At 56.5% G+C, this 14,758-nt stretch overlaps 1 long non-coding RNA gene across 1 annotated transcript; it reads left to right on the top strand.

The window, feature by feature from the left end:
- The first annotated feature begins 9,937 nt into the window (after nt 1-9,937).
- LOC146759866 (uncharacterized) lies at nt 9,938-12,307 on the top strand. The gene is made up of 3 exons (XR_014931939.1): nt 9,938-10,151; nt 10,453-10,576; nt 11,485-12,307. It is a non-coding gene; the product is annotated as an uncharacterized LOC146759866 (long non-coding RNA).
- Nucleotides 12,308-14,758: the final 2,451 nt, after the last annotated feature.

Raw genomic sequence — 14,758 nt, 5'->3', positions numbered from 1 at the left:
GAGATGGCACTTGTGGGGCGGGAGATGGCACTAGTGGGGTGGGAGGTCGCACTTGTGGGGAAGGAGGTGGCACTTGTGGGGAAGGAGGTGGCTAATGTGGTGCAGGAAATGGCACTTGTGAGGCAGGAGTTGGCACATGTGGGATAGGAGGTGGCACTTGTGGGGCAGGAGGTGGATGATGTGGGGCAGGAGCTGGCAATTGTGAAGCATGAGCTGGCACTTTTAGGGCTGGAATTGGCACTTGTGCCACAGGAGGTGGCACTTGTGGGGTGGGAGGTGGATGATGTGGGGCAGGAGGTGGATGTTGCGTGGCAGGATTTGGCCCTTGTGGGGCGGGAGATGGCACTTGTGGGGCAGGACGTGGAACTTGTGGAGCGGGAGGGGGCACTTGTGGGGCCTGAGGTGGCACTTGTAGGGCAGGAGGTGGCATTTGTGGGGCGGGATGTGGAAGTTGTGTTTCAGGGGGTGACACTTGTAAGGCAGGAGGTAGAACTTGTGGGGCAGGAGTTGGCACTTGTGGGGCACGAGTTTGCACTTGTGGGGCAGGTAGTTGCATTAGTGGGTCAGGTGGTTGCACTTGTGGGTCAGGTGGTGGCACTTGTGGGGCGAGATGTGGAAGTTGTGGGGCGTGAGGTGGCACTTGTGGGGCGGAAGTTGACACTGTTTGGGTGTGAGGTGGCACTTGTGGGGCGGAAGGTGGCACTTGTGGGCAGGAGGTGACACTTGTGGGGCAGGATGTGGCACTTGTGCGTGGGAGGTGGCACTTGTGGGGCGGGAGGTGGCACTTGTGGGGGGGGTGGCACTTGTGAGGCATGAGGTGGCACTTGTGGGGCAGGATGTGGCACTTGTGCGTGGGAGGTGGAGTTTGTGGAGAGGGAGGTGGCGCTTGTGGGGCGGGAGGTGGCACTTGTGGGGAGGAGGTGGAACTTGTGGGGCGGGAGGTGGAAGTTGTGATGCAGGAGGTGGTACATGTGGGGCGGGAGGTGGAAGTTGTGATGCAGGAGGTGGTACATGTGGGGCGGGAGGTGGAAGTTGTGATGCAGGAGGTGGTACATGTGGGGCGGGAGGTGGAAGTTGTGATGCAGGAGGTGGAAGTTGTAGGGCGGGAGGTGGCACTTGTGGGGCGGGAGTTGGAAGTTGATTGACGGGAGGTGGCACTTGTGGGGCAGGAGGTTGCACTTGTGAGACAGGAGGTGGCACTTGTGGGGCGAGAGGTGGAAGTTGTGGGGCAAGAATTGGCAATTGTGGGGCAAGAATTGGCAATTGTGGGGCAGAGGGTGGCACTTGTACAGCAGGAGGTGGCACTTGTGGGACAGGACGTGGCAATTGGGAAGGACGTGGCACTTGTGGGGTGGGAGGTGGCACTTGTGGGGCAGGAGGTGGCACTTGTGGGGCAGGAGTTAATTCTTGTGGAACTGGAGGTGGCACTTGTGGGCCTGGAGTTTGCACTTGTGCGGCGGGAGGTGGAAGTTGTGGGGCGGGTGGTGGCAGTTGTGGGGCTGGAGGTATCACTTGTGCGGCAGGAAGTGGCACTTGTGGGGCAGAAGTTGGCACATGTGGGTCGGGAGGTGGCACTTGTGGTGCGGGAGGTGGCACTTGTGGGTCAGGAGTTGGATTTGTGGGGCGGGTTGTGGCACTTCTGGGGTGGGACGTGGCACTTTTGGGGCGTGAGGTGGAAGTTGTGGGGCGGCAGGTGGCAATTGTGGGTAAGGAGGAGGCATTTGTGAGGCAGGAGGTGGAAGTTGTGTGGCAGGAGGTGGCACTTGTGGGGAAGTAGGTAGCACTTGTGGGGCAGGAGGTGGCACTTGTGGGGCAGGAATTGGATGACGTAGTGCAGGAGCTGGCACTTGTGGGGCATGAACTGGCACTTGTGGGGCAGGAATTGGCACTTGTGGGGCAGGTGGTGGCACTTGTTGGGTGGGAGGTGGACGATGTGGGGCAGGAGGTGGCACTTGTGGAGCAGGAGGTGGAAGTTGCATTGCAGGATTTGGCATTTGTGGGTTGGGAGTTGGCACTTGTGGGGCATGAGGTGGAATTTGTGGGGTGGTAGGTGGAACATGTGGGGCAGGAGCTGGCACTTGTGGGGCAGGATGTGGCACACGTTGCCAGGAGTCGGCACTTGTGTGGCGGGATGTTGAAGTTGTGGGGCGGGAGGTGGCACTTGTGGAACAGGTATTGTCACTTGTGGGGGAGGAGGTGGATGATGTGGGGCAGGAGGTGGCACCTGTGGGGCAAGAGGTGGCACTTGTGGGGCATGAGCTGGCACTTGTGGGGTAGGAGGTGGATGATGTGGGGCAGGAGGCTGTCTTTGTGGGGTTAGAGGTGGCACTTGTGGGGCAGGAAGTTGATGATGTTGGGCAGGAGCTGGCATTTGTGAAGCATGAGCTGGCACTTGTGAAGCAGGAATTGGCACTTTTGGGGCAGGAGGTGGAACTTGTGGGGTGGGAGGTGGAATTTGTGGGGTGGGAGGTGAAACTTGTAAGGCAGGAGTTGGCACATGTGGGGGGGGAAATGGCACTTGTGGGGCAGGAAATGGCACCAGTGGGGTAGGATTTGGAACCTGTGGATTAAGAAATGTCACTTGTTGGGCAGGAGGTGGCACTTGTGGGGCGGAAGTGGAACTTGTTTGTCATGTGGCCACAATTGTTGGGCGGGAGGTGGCACTTATGGGGCAGGAGGTGGCACTTGTGGGGCGGGAGGTGGATGATGTGGGGCAGGAGGTGGCACTTGTGGGGCGGAAATTGGAACTTCTTGGGAGGGAAGAGGTACTTGTGGGGCAGGAAGTGGCTCTTGTCGGGCAGGAGCTGGCACTTGTGGGTCAGGAATTGGCACTTGTGGGGCCGGTGGTGGCACTTGTTGGGTGGGAGGTGGACGATGTGGGGCAGGATGTTGCACTTGTGGGGCAGGAGGTGGCACTTGTGGGGTGGAAATTGGAACTTGTTGGGAGGGAAGAGGTACATGTGGGGCAGGAAGTGGCTCTTGTGGGGCAGGAACTGGCACTTGTGGGGCAGGAGGTTGCAGTTGTGGGTCAGGAGGAGGAAGTTGGTCAGTCAGTGACACTTGTGGGGCAGGAGGTGGATTATTTGGGGGGGAGGTGGCAGTGGTGTGTCAAACTGTGGCACTTGTGGGGCAGGAGCTGGCACTTCATGGGAATGATCTGGCACTTGTAGGGCAGGAATTGGCACTTGTGGTGCAGGGGGTGGTCGTTGTGGGGCAGGAGGTGGCACTTGTGGGGCAGGGGGTGGATGATGTGGGGCAGGAGGTGGCACTTGTGTGGCAGGGGGTGGATGATGTGGGGCAGGAGGTGGTCTTTGTCGGACAGGAGGTGGCACATGTGAGCAGGAAGTGGATGATGTGGGGCAGGAGCTGGCACTTGTGAAGCATGAGCTGGAACTTGTGGGGCAGGAGGTGGCACTTGTGGGGCAGGAGGTGCAAGTTGCAGGGCAGGATTTGGCATTTGTGGGGCGGGAGGTGGCACTTGTGGAAGAAGTATTGTCACTTGTGGGGGAGGAGGTGGATGATGTGGGGCAGGAGGTGGATGATGTGGGGCAGGAGGCTGTCTTTGTGGGGCAGGAGCTGGCATTTGTGAAGCATGAGCTGGCACTTGTGGGGCAGGAGCTGGACTTGCAGGGTGACAGGTGCAACTTGTGGGGCAGGAGGTGGCACTTGTGGGGCATGTGTTGGCACTTGTGGGACAGGAGGTGTCAGTTGTTTGGCGGGAGGTGGCACTTGTGGGGCAGGAGGTGGCACTAGTGGGGCAGGAGGTGGCACTTGTGGGGAAAGAGGTGGCACTTGTGGGGAAGGAGGTGGCACTTGTATGGCAGGAATTGAAACTTGTGGGGTGGGATGGGATACCTGTGGTGAAGGAAGTGGCTCTTTTGGGGCAGGAGCTGGCACTTGTGGGGCAGGAGCTAGCACTTGTGGGGCATGAACTGGCACTTGTGGGGCATGAACTGGCACTTGTGGGCAGGAAGTGGATGATGTGGTGCAGGAGCTGGCACTTGTGAAGCATGAGCTGGCACATGTGGGGCAGGAATTGGCAGTTGTGGGGCAGGAGCCTACACTTGTGGGGCAGAACGTGGCACTTGTTGGGCAGGAGGTTGAAGTTGTGGTGCAGGATGTAGCACTTGTGGGGCAGGAGCTGTAAATTGTCTGGCGAGATAAGGCACTTGTGGGGCAGGAGGTTGCACTAGTTTGGAAGGAGGTGGCACTTGTGGGGCAGGAGGTGGTATTTGTGGAGCAGAAGGTGGATGATGTGGGGCAGGAGCTGGCACTTGTGGGGCAGAAGGTGGTTGATGTGGGGCAGGAGCTGGCAATTGTGAAGCATGAGCTGTCACTTTTGGGGCAGGAATTGTCAGTTGTGCGGCAGGAGTTGGCACTTGTGTGGTGGGATGTTGAAGTTGTTGGGCGGGAGGTGGCACTTGTGGGGCTGGAAGTGGCAGTTGTAGGGCTGGAGGTGGCACTTGTGGAATTGGAGTTGGCACTAGTGGGGCAGAAGGTGGAAGTTGTGGGGAAGTATTTGGCACTTGTGGGGAAGTATTTGGCACTTGTGGGGCAAGAGGTGGAACTTGTGGAGCATGAGTTGACACTTGTGGGGCAGGAGGTGGCACTTGTGGGGCAGGAGGTGGCACTTGTGGGGCAGGAGGTGGCACTTGTGGGACGAGAGGTGGCACTTGTTGGGCGGGAGGTGGAACTTATGGGGCGTTACGTGGAAGTTGTAGGGCGGGAGGTGGCACTTTTGGGCAGGAGGTGGAAGTTGTGGAGTGGGAGGTGGCATTTGTGGGGCGGAAATTGGAACTTGTTGGGAGGGAAGAGGTACTTGTGGGGCAGGAAGTGGCTCTTGTCGGGCAGGAGCTGGCACTTGTGGGGCAGGAGGTTGCACTTGTGCGTCAGGAGGAGGAAGTTGGGCGGTCAGTGACACTTGTGGGGCAGGAGGTGGATTATTTGGGGGGGAGGTGGCAGTGGTGTTGCAAAATGTGGCACTTGTGGGGCAGGAGCTGGCACTTCATGGGAATGATCTGGCACTTGTGGGGCAGGAGGTGGTCGTTGTGGGGCAGGAGGTGGTCGTTGTGGGGCAGGAGGTGGCACTTGTGGGGCAGGAGGTGGCACTTGTGGGGCAGGAGGTGGCACTTGTGGGGCAGAAGGTGGATGATGTGGGGCATGAACTGGCACTTGTGGGGCATGAACTGGCACTTGTGGGGCATGAACTGGCACTTGTGGGGCAGGAATTGGCACTTGTTGGGTGGGAGGTGGACGATGTGGGGCAGGAGATGGCCCTTGTGGAGCAGGAGGTGGAAGTTGCAGGGCAGGAGGTGGCATTTGTGGGGTGGGAGGTCGCACTTGTGGAGCAGGAGTTGGAATTTGTGGGGTGGTAGGTGGAACATGTGGGGCAGGAGTTGGCAGTTGTGGGGCAGGAGGTGGCACTTGTGGGGCAGGAGGTGGCACTTGTGGGGCAGGAGGTGGCACTTGTGGGGCAGGAGCTGGCACTTGTGGGGCAGGAGGCTGTCTTTGTCAGGTTGGAGGTGGCACTTGTGGGGCAGGAAGTTGATGATGTAGGGCTGGAGCTGGCATTTGTAAAGCATGAGCTGGCACTTGTAAAGCAGGAATTGGCACTTGTAATGCAGGAGGTAGCACTTGTGGGGCGGGATGTGGCACTTGCGGGATGCGAGGTGGCACTTGTGGGGCAGGAGTTGGCACTTGTGGGTAAGGTGGTGGTACTTCTGGGGCAGGAACGGGCACTTGTGGGGCAGGATGTGGAAGCTGTGGGACGGGAGGTGGAAGTTATGGGGTGGGAGGTGGAAGTTGTGGGGCAAGAATTGGCAATTGTGGGGCAGAGGGTGGCACTTGTACGGCAGGAGGTGGCACTTGTGGGACAGGACGTGGCAATTGGGAAGGACGTGGCACTTGTGGGGTGGGAGGTGGCACTTGTGGGGCAGGAGGTGGCACTTGTGGGGCAGGAGGAGGCTGTTGTTGGGCGGGAGGTGGGACTTGTGTAACAAGAGGTGGAAATTGTGCGGTGGGATGTGGCACTTGTGGGGCAAGGGGTGGCACTTGTGAGGCAGAAGGTGGCACTTGTGGGGCAGGAGGTGGAAGTTGTGGGTCAGGAGGGACATTTGTGGAACAGGAGGTGGATGATGTGGGGCAGGAGGTAGCAATTTTGGGCCGGGACGTGGCACTAGTGGGGCGAGATGTTGCACTTGTTGGGCGGGAGGTGGCACTTTTGGGGCATGAGGTGAAAATTGGGGGACATGAGGTGGCACTTGTGGGGCAGGAGTTGGCACTTGTGTGGTAGGAGGTGGCAATTGTGGGGCAGGAGCTTGCAGTTGTGAGGCGGGATGTGGAAGTTGTGGGGCGGGTTGTGGCAGCTGTGGGGCTGGAGGTGTCACTTGTGCAGCGGGAAGTGGCACTTGTAAAGCAGGAAGTAGCACTTGTGGGGCAGGAGGTGGCACTTTTGGAGCGTGAGGTGGATGTTGAGGGGCAGGAGTTGGCACATCTGGGGCAATAGTTGGCACTTGTGGGGCAGGAGGTTGCACTTGTGGGGTGGGATGTGGTACTTGTGGGGCGGGAGGTGGCACTTGTTGGGGGGGTGGTGGCAATTGTGGGGCAGGAGTTGGCACTTGTTGGGCGAGAGTTGCAATTGTGAGACGGGAGGTGGCAATTGTGGGTCACGTAGTGGCACTTGTGGGTCAGGAGGTGGTACTTGTGGGGTGGGCGGTGGAACTGGTGGGGCTGGAGGTGGCACTTGTTGGGTGGGAGGTGGCACTTGTGGGGCAGGAGGTGGCAATTGTGGGGCGGTTGGTGGATGATGTGGGGCAAGAGGTGGCACTTGTGGGGCAGGATGTGGAAGTTGTGGGTCAGGAGGTGACATTTGTGGAACAGGAGGTGGATGATGTGGGGAAGGAGGTGGATGATGTGGAACAGTAGGTGGCACCTGTGGGGCGGGAGGTAAAAATTGTGGGGTGGGAGGTGGAAATTGTGGGGCAAGGGGTGGCAGTTGCGGGGCTGGGGGCGGCACTTGTGGGGCAGTGTGTGGCACTTGAGGGGCGGGAGGTGGCACTTGTGGGGCAGGAGGTGGCACTTGTGGGGCGGGATGTGGCAGTTGTGGGGCAGATGATGACACCTGTGGGGCGGGAGGTGGATGTTTTGGGGAAGGAGGTTGAAGTTGTGGGGAGGGTGGTAGCACTTGTGGGGCGGGAGGTGGCACTAGTGGGGCAGGAGTTGGCACTTTTGGGCTGGGTCATAGCACTTGTTGGGCAGGGGTTGGCACTTGTGGGGCAGGAAATGTTACTTGTGGGGCAAGAAGTGGCTCTTGAAGGGCAGGAGGTGGCACTTGTGGGGCAGGAGTTAATTCTTGTGGATCTGGAGGTGGCACTTGTGGGCCTGGAGGTTGCACTTGTGAGGCGGGAGGTGGAAGTTGTGGGGCGGATGGTGGCAGTTGTGGGGCTGGAGGTATCACTTGTGCGGCAGGAAGTGGCACTTGTGGAGCAGAAGGTGGCACTTGTGGGGAAGAGGTGACACTTGAGGGGCAGGAGCTGGCACTTGTGGGGCAGAAGTTGGCACATGTGGGTCGGGAGGTGGCACTTGTGGGGCAGGAGTTGGATTTGTGGGGCGGGTTGTGGCACATGTGAGTCGGGAGGTGGCACTTGTGGGGCGTGAGGTGGAAGTTGTGGGGCAGGAGGTGGCAATTGTGGGTCAGGAGGAGGCATTTGTGAGGCAGGAGGTGGATGATGTTGGGCAGGAGGTGGCACTTGTGCGGCAGGAGGTGGCACCTGTGGGGCAGGAGGAGGCTGTTGTTGGGCGGGAAGTGGAAGTTGTGGGGTGGGAGGTGGCACTTGTGGGGCTGGATGTGGAAGTTGTGTGGCAGGATTTGACACTTCTGGGACTGCAGGTGGCACTTGTGGGGTGGGTGGTAGAACTTGTGGGGGGTGAGGTGTAACTTGTGGAGCGGGAGGTGACAACTGTGGGACAGGAGGAGGCACTTGTGGGTCGGGAGGTGGCACTTTTAAGGCGGGAGGTGGCAGTTGTGGGGCGGGAGGTAGAAGTTGTGCGGCACGATTTTGCACTTCTGGTGCGGGAGGTGGCACTTGTGGGGCGGGAAATGGAACTTGTGGGGCAGCACGTGGCACTAGTTGAGCAGGAGGTGGAAATTGTGGGGCGGGAGGTGAATGATATGAGGCAGGAGGTAGCGGTTGTGGGGCAGGAGGTGGCACTTATGGGGCAGGAGATGGTATTTGTTGTGCAGTAGGTGGCACTTGTGGAGTGGGAGATGGAAGTTGTGGGTCAGGAGGTGGCACTTGTGGTGCAGGAGGTGGCACTTGTGGGGCGGTTGGTGGATGATTTGGGGCAGGAGTTGGCACTTGTGGGGTAAAGGTTGGCACTTGTGGGGCGGGGGGTGGCAATTGCTGGGTGGGAAGTGGCAGTTGTGGGGCAGGAGGTGGCACTTGTGGGGTGGGATGTGGCAGTTGTGGGGCAGATGATGACACCTGTGGGGCGGAAGGTGGATGTTTTGGGGAAGGAGGTTGAAGTTGTGGGGAGGGTGGTGGCACTTGTGGGGCGGGAGGTGGCACTAGTGGGGCAGGAGTTGGCACTTGTGCAGTAGGTGGCACTTGTGGAGTGGGAAATGGAAGTTGTGGGGCAGGAGGTGGCAATTGTGGGCCGGGAGCTGGCACTATTGGGGCGGGAGCTGGAAGTTGTGGGTCGGGAGGTGGCACTTGTGGTGCAGGAGGTGACGCTTGTGGGGCGGTTGGTGGATGATGTGGGGCAGGAGTTGGCACTTGTAGGGTAAGGGTTGGCACTTGTGGGGTGGGAGGAGGCACTTGTGGGTCGGGGGGTGGCAATTGCTGGGTGGGAAGTGGCAGTTGTGGTGCAGTAGGTTGAAGGTTTGGGGCAGGAGGTGGCACTTGTGGGGTGGAAGGTAAGAAGATTTGGGGTGTGACGTGGAAGTAGTGGGGTGGGAGGTGGCACTTGTGGGGCGGGAGGTGGCACTTGTTGGGCAGGAGTTGGCACTTGAGTGGCTGGATGTTGAAGCTGTGGGGCGAGAGGTAACACTTGTGGGGCAGGAGTTGGCACTTGTGGGTCAGGTGGTGGCACATGTGGGGTGGGGGTCGACGTTGTGGGGAAGAGGTGTAACTTGTGGGGCAAGAGGTGTAACATGTGGGGCAGGAGGTGGCCATAGAGGGGCGGGAGGTGGCACTTGTGGGGCAGGAGATGGCACTTGTGGAGCAGGAGGTGGAAGTTGCGCGTCAGGATTTGGCACTTGTGGGGCGGGAGATGGCACTTGTGGGGCAGGACGTGGCACTTGTGTGTCTGGAGGTTAAACTTGTGGGGCGGGAGGTGGCACATGTGGGGCAGGAGCTGGCAATTGTGAAGCATGAGCTGGCACTTTTAGGGCTGGAATTGGCACTTGTGCCACAGGAGGTGGCACTTGTGGGGTGGGAGGTGGATGATGTGGGGCAGGAGGTGGAAGTTGCGTGGCAGGATTTGGCCCTTGTGGGGCGGGAGATGGCACTTGTGGGGCAGGACGTGGCACTTGTGGAGCGGGAGGGGGCACTTGTGGGGCCTGAGGTGGCACTTGTAGGGCAGGAGGTGGCATTTGTGGGGTGGGAGGTGGAAGCTGTGAGGCAGGGGGTGGCACTTGTAAGGCAGGAGGTAGAACTTGTGGGGCAGGAGTTGGCACTTGTGGGGCGCGAGTTGGCACTTGTGGGGCAGGTAGTTGCATTAGTGGGGCAGGAGTTGGCACTTGTGGGTCAGGTGGTGGCACTTGTGGGGCGGGATGTGGAAGTTGTGGGGCGTGAGGTGTCACTTGTGGGGCGGAAGTTGACACTGTTGGGGTGTGAGGTGGCACTTGTGGGGCGGAAGGTGGAACGTATGGGGTGGGAGGTTGGGCTGCTGAGGCCGGGCTGGTTTTCCATTTCTTTATAAACTGGGGTGCATCCACAGCAGCACTTATCTCCTGTTTTTGTTGTTGCTGTTGTTCAAGATAATTAAAGGATGCTACGTCTGTGTTTGTTGTCATCCTGCTTTCTTTTCTCTGTCTTGCAGGTCAGCTCGTGCTAGAAGTCGATGGTATCGCTGTATGAATCAAGGGCAGTTTAGGAGCAGCTGCTGATGGAAGAAACGAAGTCCAGGCTAATAAATGGAAGTATCTTCTGGTAAGGTGTCAAAGGTGGCAGTCATCATTAAAACCAAAGGGCTGGCTCATCCGAGTGCTTGCTGACTGATGCTTGGGAGTATCTCGTTCTCCAGCTGTATGATACGAAAGCTAAATATGCTGAGCCGTTACAGCTTGTGCTGAAGTTGTGATTGTGCTCCCAGATGTTTCCTTTAGTGGTAAATCATGTTCTGGCACTGTGGTAGTCCTATCTCTGGCATGATCAGGAGCCTGGAGCACCGTGTCTGGTTGCGAGCCTTGTGTGCCTGTTTCCATGAACCTTGCTTTCTTTCTCTCTTCAGAGTAAGGGCAGGGTGCTTCCTTGCTTTTGGTGGATTCATTCAGGAGGCTGTCAGAAGGCCAATTGCAGTGTTCATAACACGGAGGGACACAATGGGAATGGACTCTCGTTACCACCATGCAAAAGTGAGTTTCTTATGAGTGATATAATTTTGATTATTACTTCTGAGCAGTTGCAGTGTGATAGAGGATGTCACGAAACTATTTATTTGGGAGCACAGGGAAGAGTCATGAGAACCGAAAATGTAGTTTCTGTTTTGGCTGTCAAAATGGTGGAGTTTTTTTGGGAGGACAGTGTCTGGTCTTCCTGTTAGCAGGCCCCCTCTGAGAAATTGGGCTTTGCTTGCTGCTTTGCTGTGCCTACCTGCCTGCTCCCTGTGCTTGCTGTGTCTGATACCAGCGGTCATGGAACATGCTCCCTGAGGCTGTGGGCCTGGCCCTGAGCTGCTGCAGCTTAAAGGCCGTTTGAGTTTAGGTTGTCCTTCCTGGAGCATCGGGTTGGACTTGATAATCCTCGTGGTTCCTTTACAACTTGGGCTATTCTGTGGTTCTGTGGTCTTGGTGGTTTGCCTGGGAAATACCAGATGGTTTTATTCCCCCAATTTTTTATGGCATTTGAACTTGTTTCAATTCTAAATGTGGGAGAGGAGTTGGATAAGGGTAGGGTAAGGGTAAGGGTAGGTTGCTTTTTTCTTTTTCCTATTCTCCTAGGTATTTTCTGCCCATGTTGTGATAACTCTCTAACCAGAAATGTTCTTAATGCTCATGAAAAGGCTTTACTGGCAGCACACAATTTGACCATAGGACTGCTTGCTGGATTAATTTCTATGGATTGATTGTATGCTTTTTGAGATGGTATGTTCAGTTTATCTTTTGAAAGGCTGTCAGCTTTTGAGGTCGCTGAGGTGTCTTGCTTTATCAGTCTCTAGCAGCTTGCTGGAGCTTGAAGTAGTTGAATCGTCCCATACAGAGCTGTTAAATAAAACCTTATAATCACTTTGTTTGTCACCTTACTGCCCTTCTTGTCTCCCTAGAGCCCAGCTGTCTTCCTGGGATTGCTGAGCAGCTGCCTTTCGCTGTCTCCTGCCTATCAGATCAAAAACCAGTGGTGTAAAACTGAGTTGGAATTTGGTGGCCTAAGTCCTTGAGTATTCTTTATTTCTGTAAAAGGCGCTGGATGTCTCAAGATGGAAGTCCAGATACCTACCCAAGTGTATTACAGCAATCACAGAATTTCTATTTCAGAGACTTTTTCAAAGCCCTTCAGATGGAAAGGCAAAGGGAAGTGCAACTTTGGAGTAGTAAATGGTGCTTATTAAAATGTAAAGAGGTCTAATTGGTGTAAATGGACTCCAGTCACACTGGTGTATAGCTTTCTTTATGAGGGTACTCAGGAATTCTTCTGACAATGAGTGATACAGTCCCAGCTCCAGGTGCGTGCTCAGCTTGGAAATGCATGCACATAGCTTTTGCTTGGCCAGCTGCTTTGACTGCATTGCACTACATCATCTTGTCTTGATCTCTTTGCTCCCTCCATCAAAAGTTTTGCTCGGCCTAGACTCGTTGCAGATACTGACTGTGTTATTTTGATCCACATGAGATCAATACAGAAATGAATACAGAAAATTAAGTAGGGTTGTGCAGCACGAATTTGAACGTCTATGGAGACCACCCTTTGTGGGACTCAGACTTGCAGAACTAGCTCCTTGAAGAGAGGGGCTCCCAAGGTATTAACCCATATAAACCGTTGCTCTTCAGCATCTTCCTTCGTCAGTGACATAGATGATGGCAGGTTTGCAGACGATACAAACTGAGCAGTGCCGTCAATATATTGTAGGGGAGGGAAGCCAACCAGAGGGACCGGGACAGGCTGGAGAGGTTGCGGGCGTCCCTTTATTTTCCTTTGTTGTTTCCTTCTGGTTACAGGGAGGTGTCCGTCCCTTCTGCCACTGTGAAGTTGCTGTGGGGAATGAAACCGTCTGCAATTGTGGAAGGAGGGTCACTGCATGAGGAGGGGCTGCACATTCAGACATATGGAAGTTGATGTGAGTGTTTGCCTACAGATGTGGTCTCAATTTCAGTCCCCCAAACCAATGAATTTCTGTAGGAGGCTAGATGTGCTTTTACAGGCAAGATTCATTGACTTTAAAATGATACTGGTTTTGATGACGACGAGGGGGGCTGGGTGGTTGTACAGGGAAGACAATTGAATGCTGCCAGAGATCTGCGTTTATCAGGCAGGAAACAGTGGGCATTGGCCTCCCGTGAGCTGGGCTTGATACTGATCTACCGGGACTCTTCTGTCCTGGATATCTTCAGAGAACATTGTTCTAGCTGCTTGTAGTTGTAAGGCGTGGGAAAGGAAACAGTGGTAAAGAACTAAGAACCTGCAAGATAGTTTTGGATAGGGCGGTGGATGTAGTTTACCATGATTTCAGCAAGGCATCTGGTACTGTCTCCCAGGACATCCTTATAACAAGCTGAGCAAGCGTGGGATAGATGAGTGGACAGAGAGGTGGGTTGAGAAGTGGCTGACTGGCAGAGCACAGAGAGACGTTGTTGGCAGTGCAGAATCCAGGTGGAGACCTGTAACTAGCGGCGTCCCCCAGGGGTCAGTGCTGGGTCCGGTCTTGTTCAATATATTCATCAACGACCTTGATGAGGAGATAGTGACCACCCTCAGCAAGTTTGTGATGACACGAAGTTGGGAGGACTGGCTGACACGCCTGAAGGCTGTGCTGCCATTCAGCAAGACCTGGACAGGCTGGAGAGCTGGGCAGTAAGAAACCGGATGAGGTTTAACAAAAGCAAGTGTAGAGTCTTGCACCTAGGGAGCAGTAATTGCATGCACCAGTACAGGCTGGGGGAAGAGCTGCTGGAGAGGAGCTCTGAAGAGAGGAACCTGGGTGTCCTGGTGGACGACAGATTGACCATGAGCCAGCAGTGTGCCCTTGTAGCCAAAAAAGCCGATGGAATACTGGGGTGTATTACAAAGAGCATGGACAGCAGGTCAAGGTGGCACTTGTGGGGAGGAAAATGGAAGTTGTGGGGCAGGGGGTGGCGATTGTGGGGCAGGGGGTGGCACTTGTGAAGCAGGAGGTGGCACTTGTGGGGTAGGATGTGGAAGTTCTTGAGCAGGAAATGGCAGTTGTGGAACAGGAGGTGGCATTTGTGGGTCAGGAGGTGGAAGTTGTGAGGTGGGAGGTAAAAGTTGGGGGCAGGAGGTGGAAGTTGTGGGGCGGGAGGTGGAAGTTGTGGGGCGGGAGGTGGAAGTTGTGGGGCGGGAGGTGGAAGTTGTAAGGCGGGAAATAGCACTTGTGGGGTGGGAGGCGGCACTTGTGTGGCAGGAGGTGGGACACTTGTGTGGAGGGAGGTGGCACTTGTGGGGCAGGAGGTGGCACTTGAGGGGCAGGAGGTGGAAGATGTGGGGCAGGAATTGGCATTGCAGTGTGGGATGTGGAACTGGTGGGGCAGGAGATGGCACTTGTGGGGCTGGTGGTGGCGCTTGTGGAGCGGGATGTGGAAGTTGTGGGGCAGGAGTTGGCACTTGTGGGCCGGGAGGTGGATGATGTGGGGCAGGAGGTGGCACTTGTGGGGCGGGAGATGGCACTTGTGGGGTGGGAGGTGGCACTTGTGGAGCAGGATGTGGATGATGTGGGGCTGCTTGTGGCACTTGTGGGGCTGGAGGTTGAAGTTGTGGGTAGGGAGGTGGCATTTGTAAAACAGGAGGTGGCACTTGTGGGGCAGGAGGTAGAAATTGTGGGGGGTGGAAGGGAGGAGGTGGCACTTGTGGGGCAGGAGGTTGCACTTGTGGGGCAGGAGGTTGCACTTGTGGGTCATGAGGAAGATGTTGGGCAGTTAATGACACTTGTGGGGCGGGAGGTGGATGATTTGGGGCGGGAGGTGGCAGTTGTGTGGCAAAATGTGGCACTTGTGGGGCATGAACTGGCACTTGTGGGGCATGAACTGGCACTTGTGGGGCAGAAATTGGGACTTGTGGGGCAGGAGGTGGATGATGTGGGGCAGGAGTTGGCACTTGGGTGGGAGGTGGATGATGTGGGGCAGGAGGTGGCAATTGTGGAGCAGGAGGTGGATGTTGCGGGTCAGGGTTTGGCACTTGTGGGGCAAGAGGTTGAATTTGTGGAGTGGTAGGTGGCTAATGTGGGGCAGGAAATAGCACTTGTGGGGCAGGAGTTGGCACATGTGGCACAGGAGGTGGCACTTATGGGGCAGGAAATGGCACCTGTGGGGAAGGAGTTGGAACCTGTGGGGTAAGAAATGGCACTTGTTGGGCAGGTGGTGGCACTT

This window comes from Coturnix japonica, chromosome 9, assembly GCF_054131305.1.
Source record: "Coturnix japonica strain WE chromosome 9, WE-NBRP24, whole genome shotgun sequence".
Taxonomy (NCBI): Eukaryota; Metazoa; Chordata; class Aves; order Galliformes; family Phasianidae; genus Coturnix; species Coturnix japonica.
The sequence above is the reverse complement of the archived record's forward strand: the minus strand, read 5'-3'. Positions and strand labels throughout refer to the sequence as shown.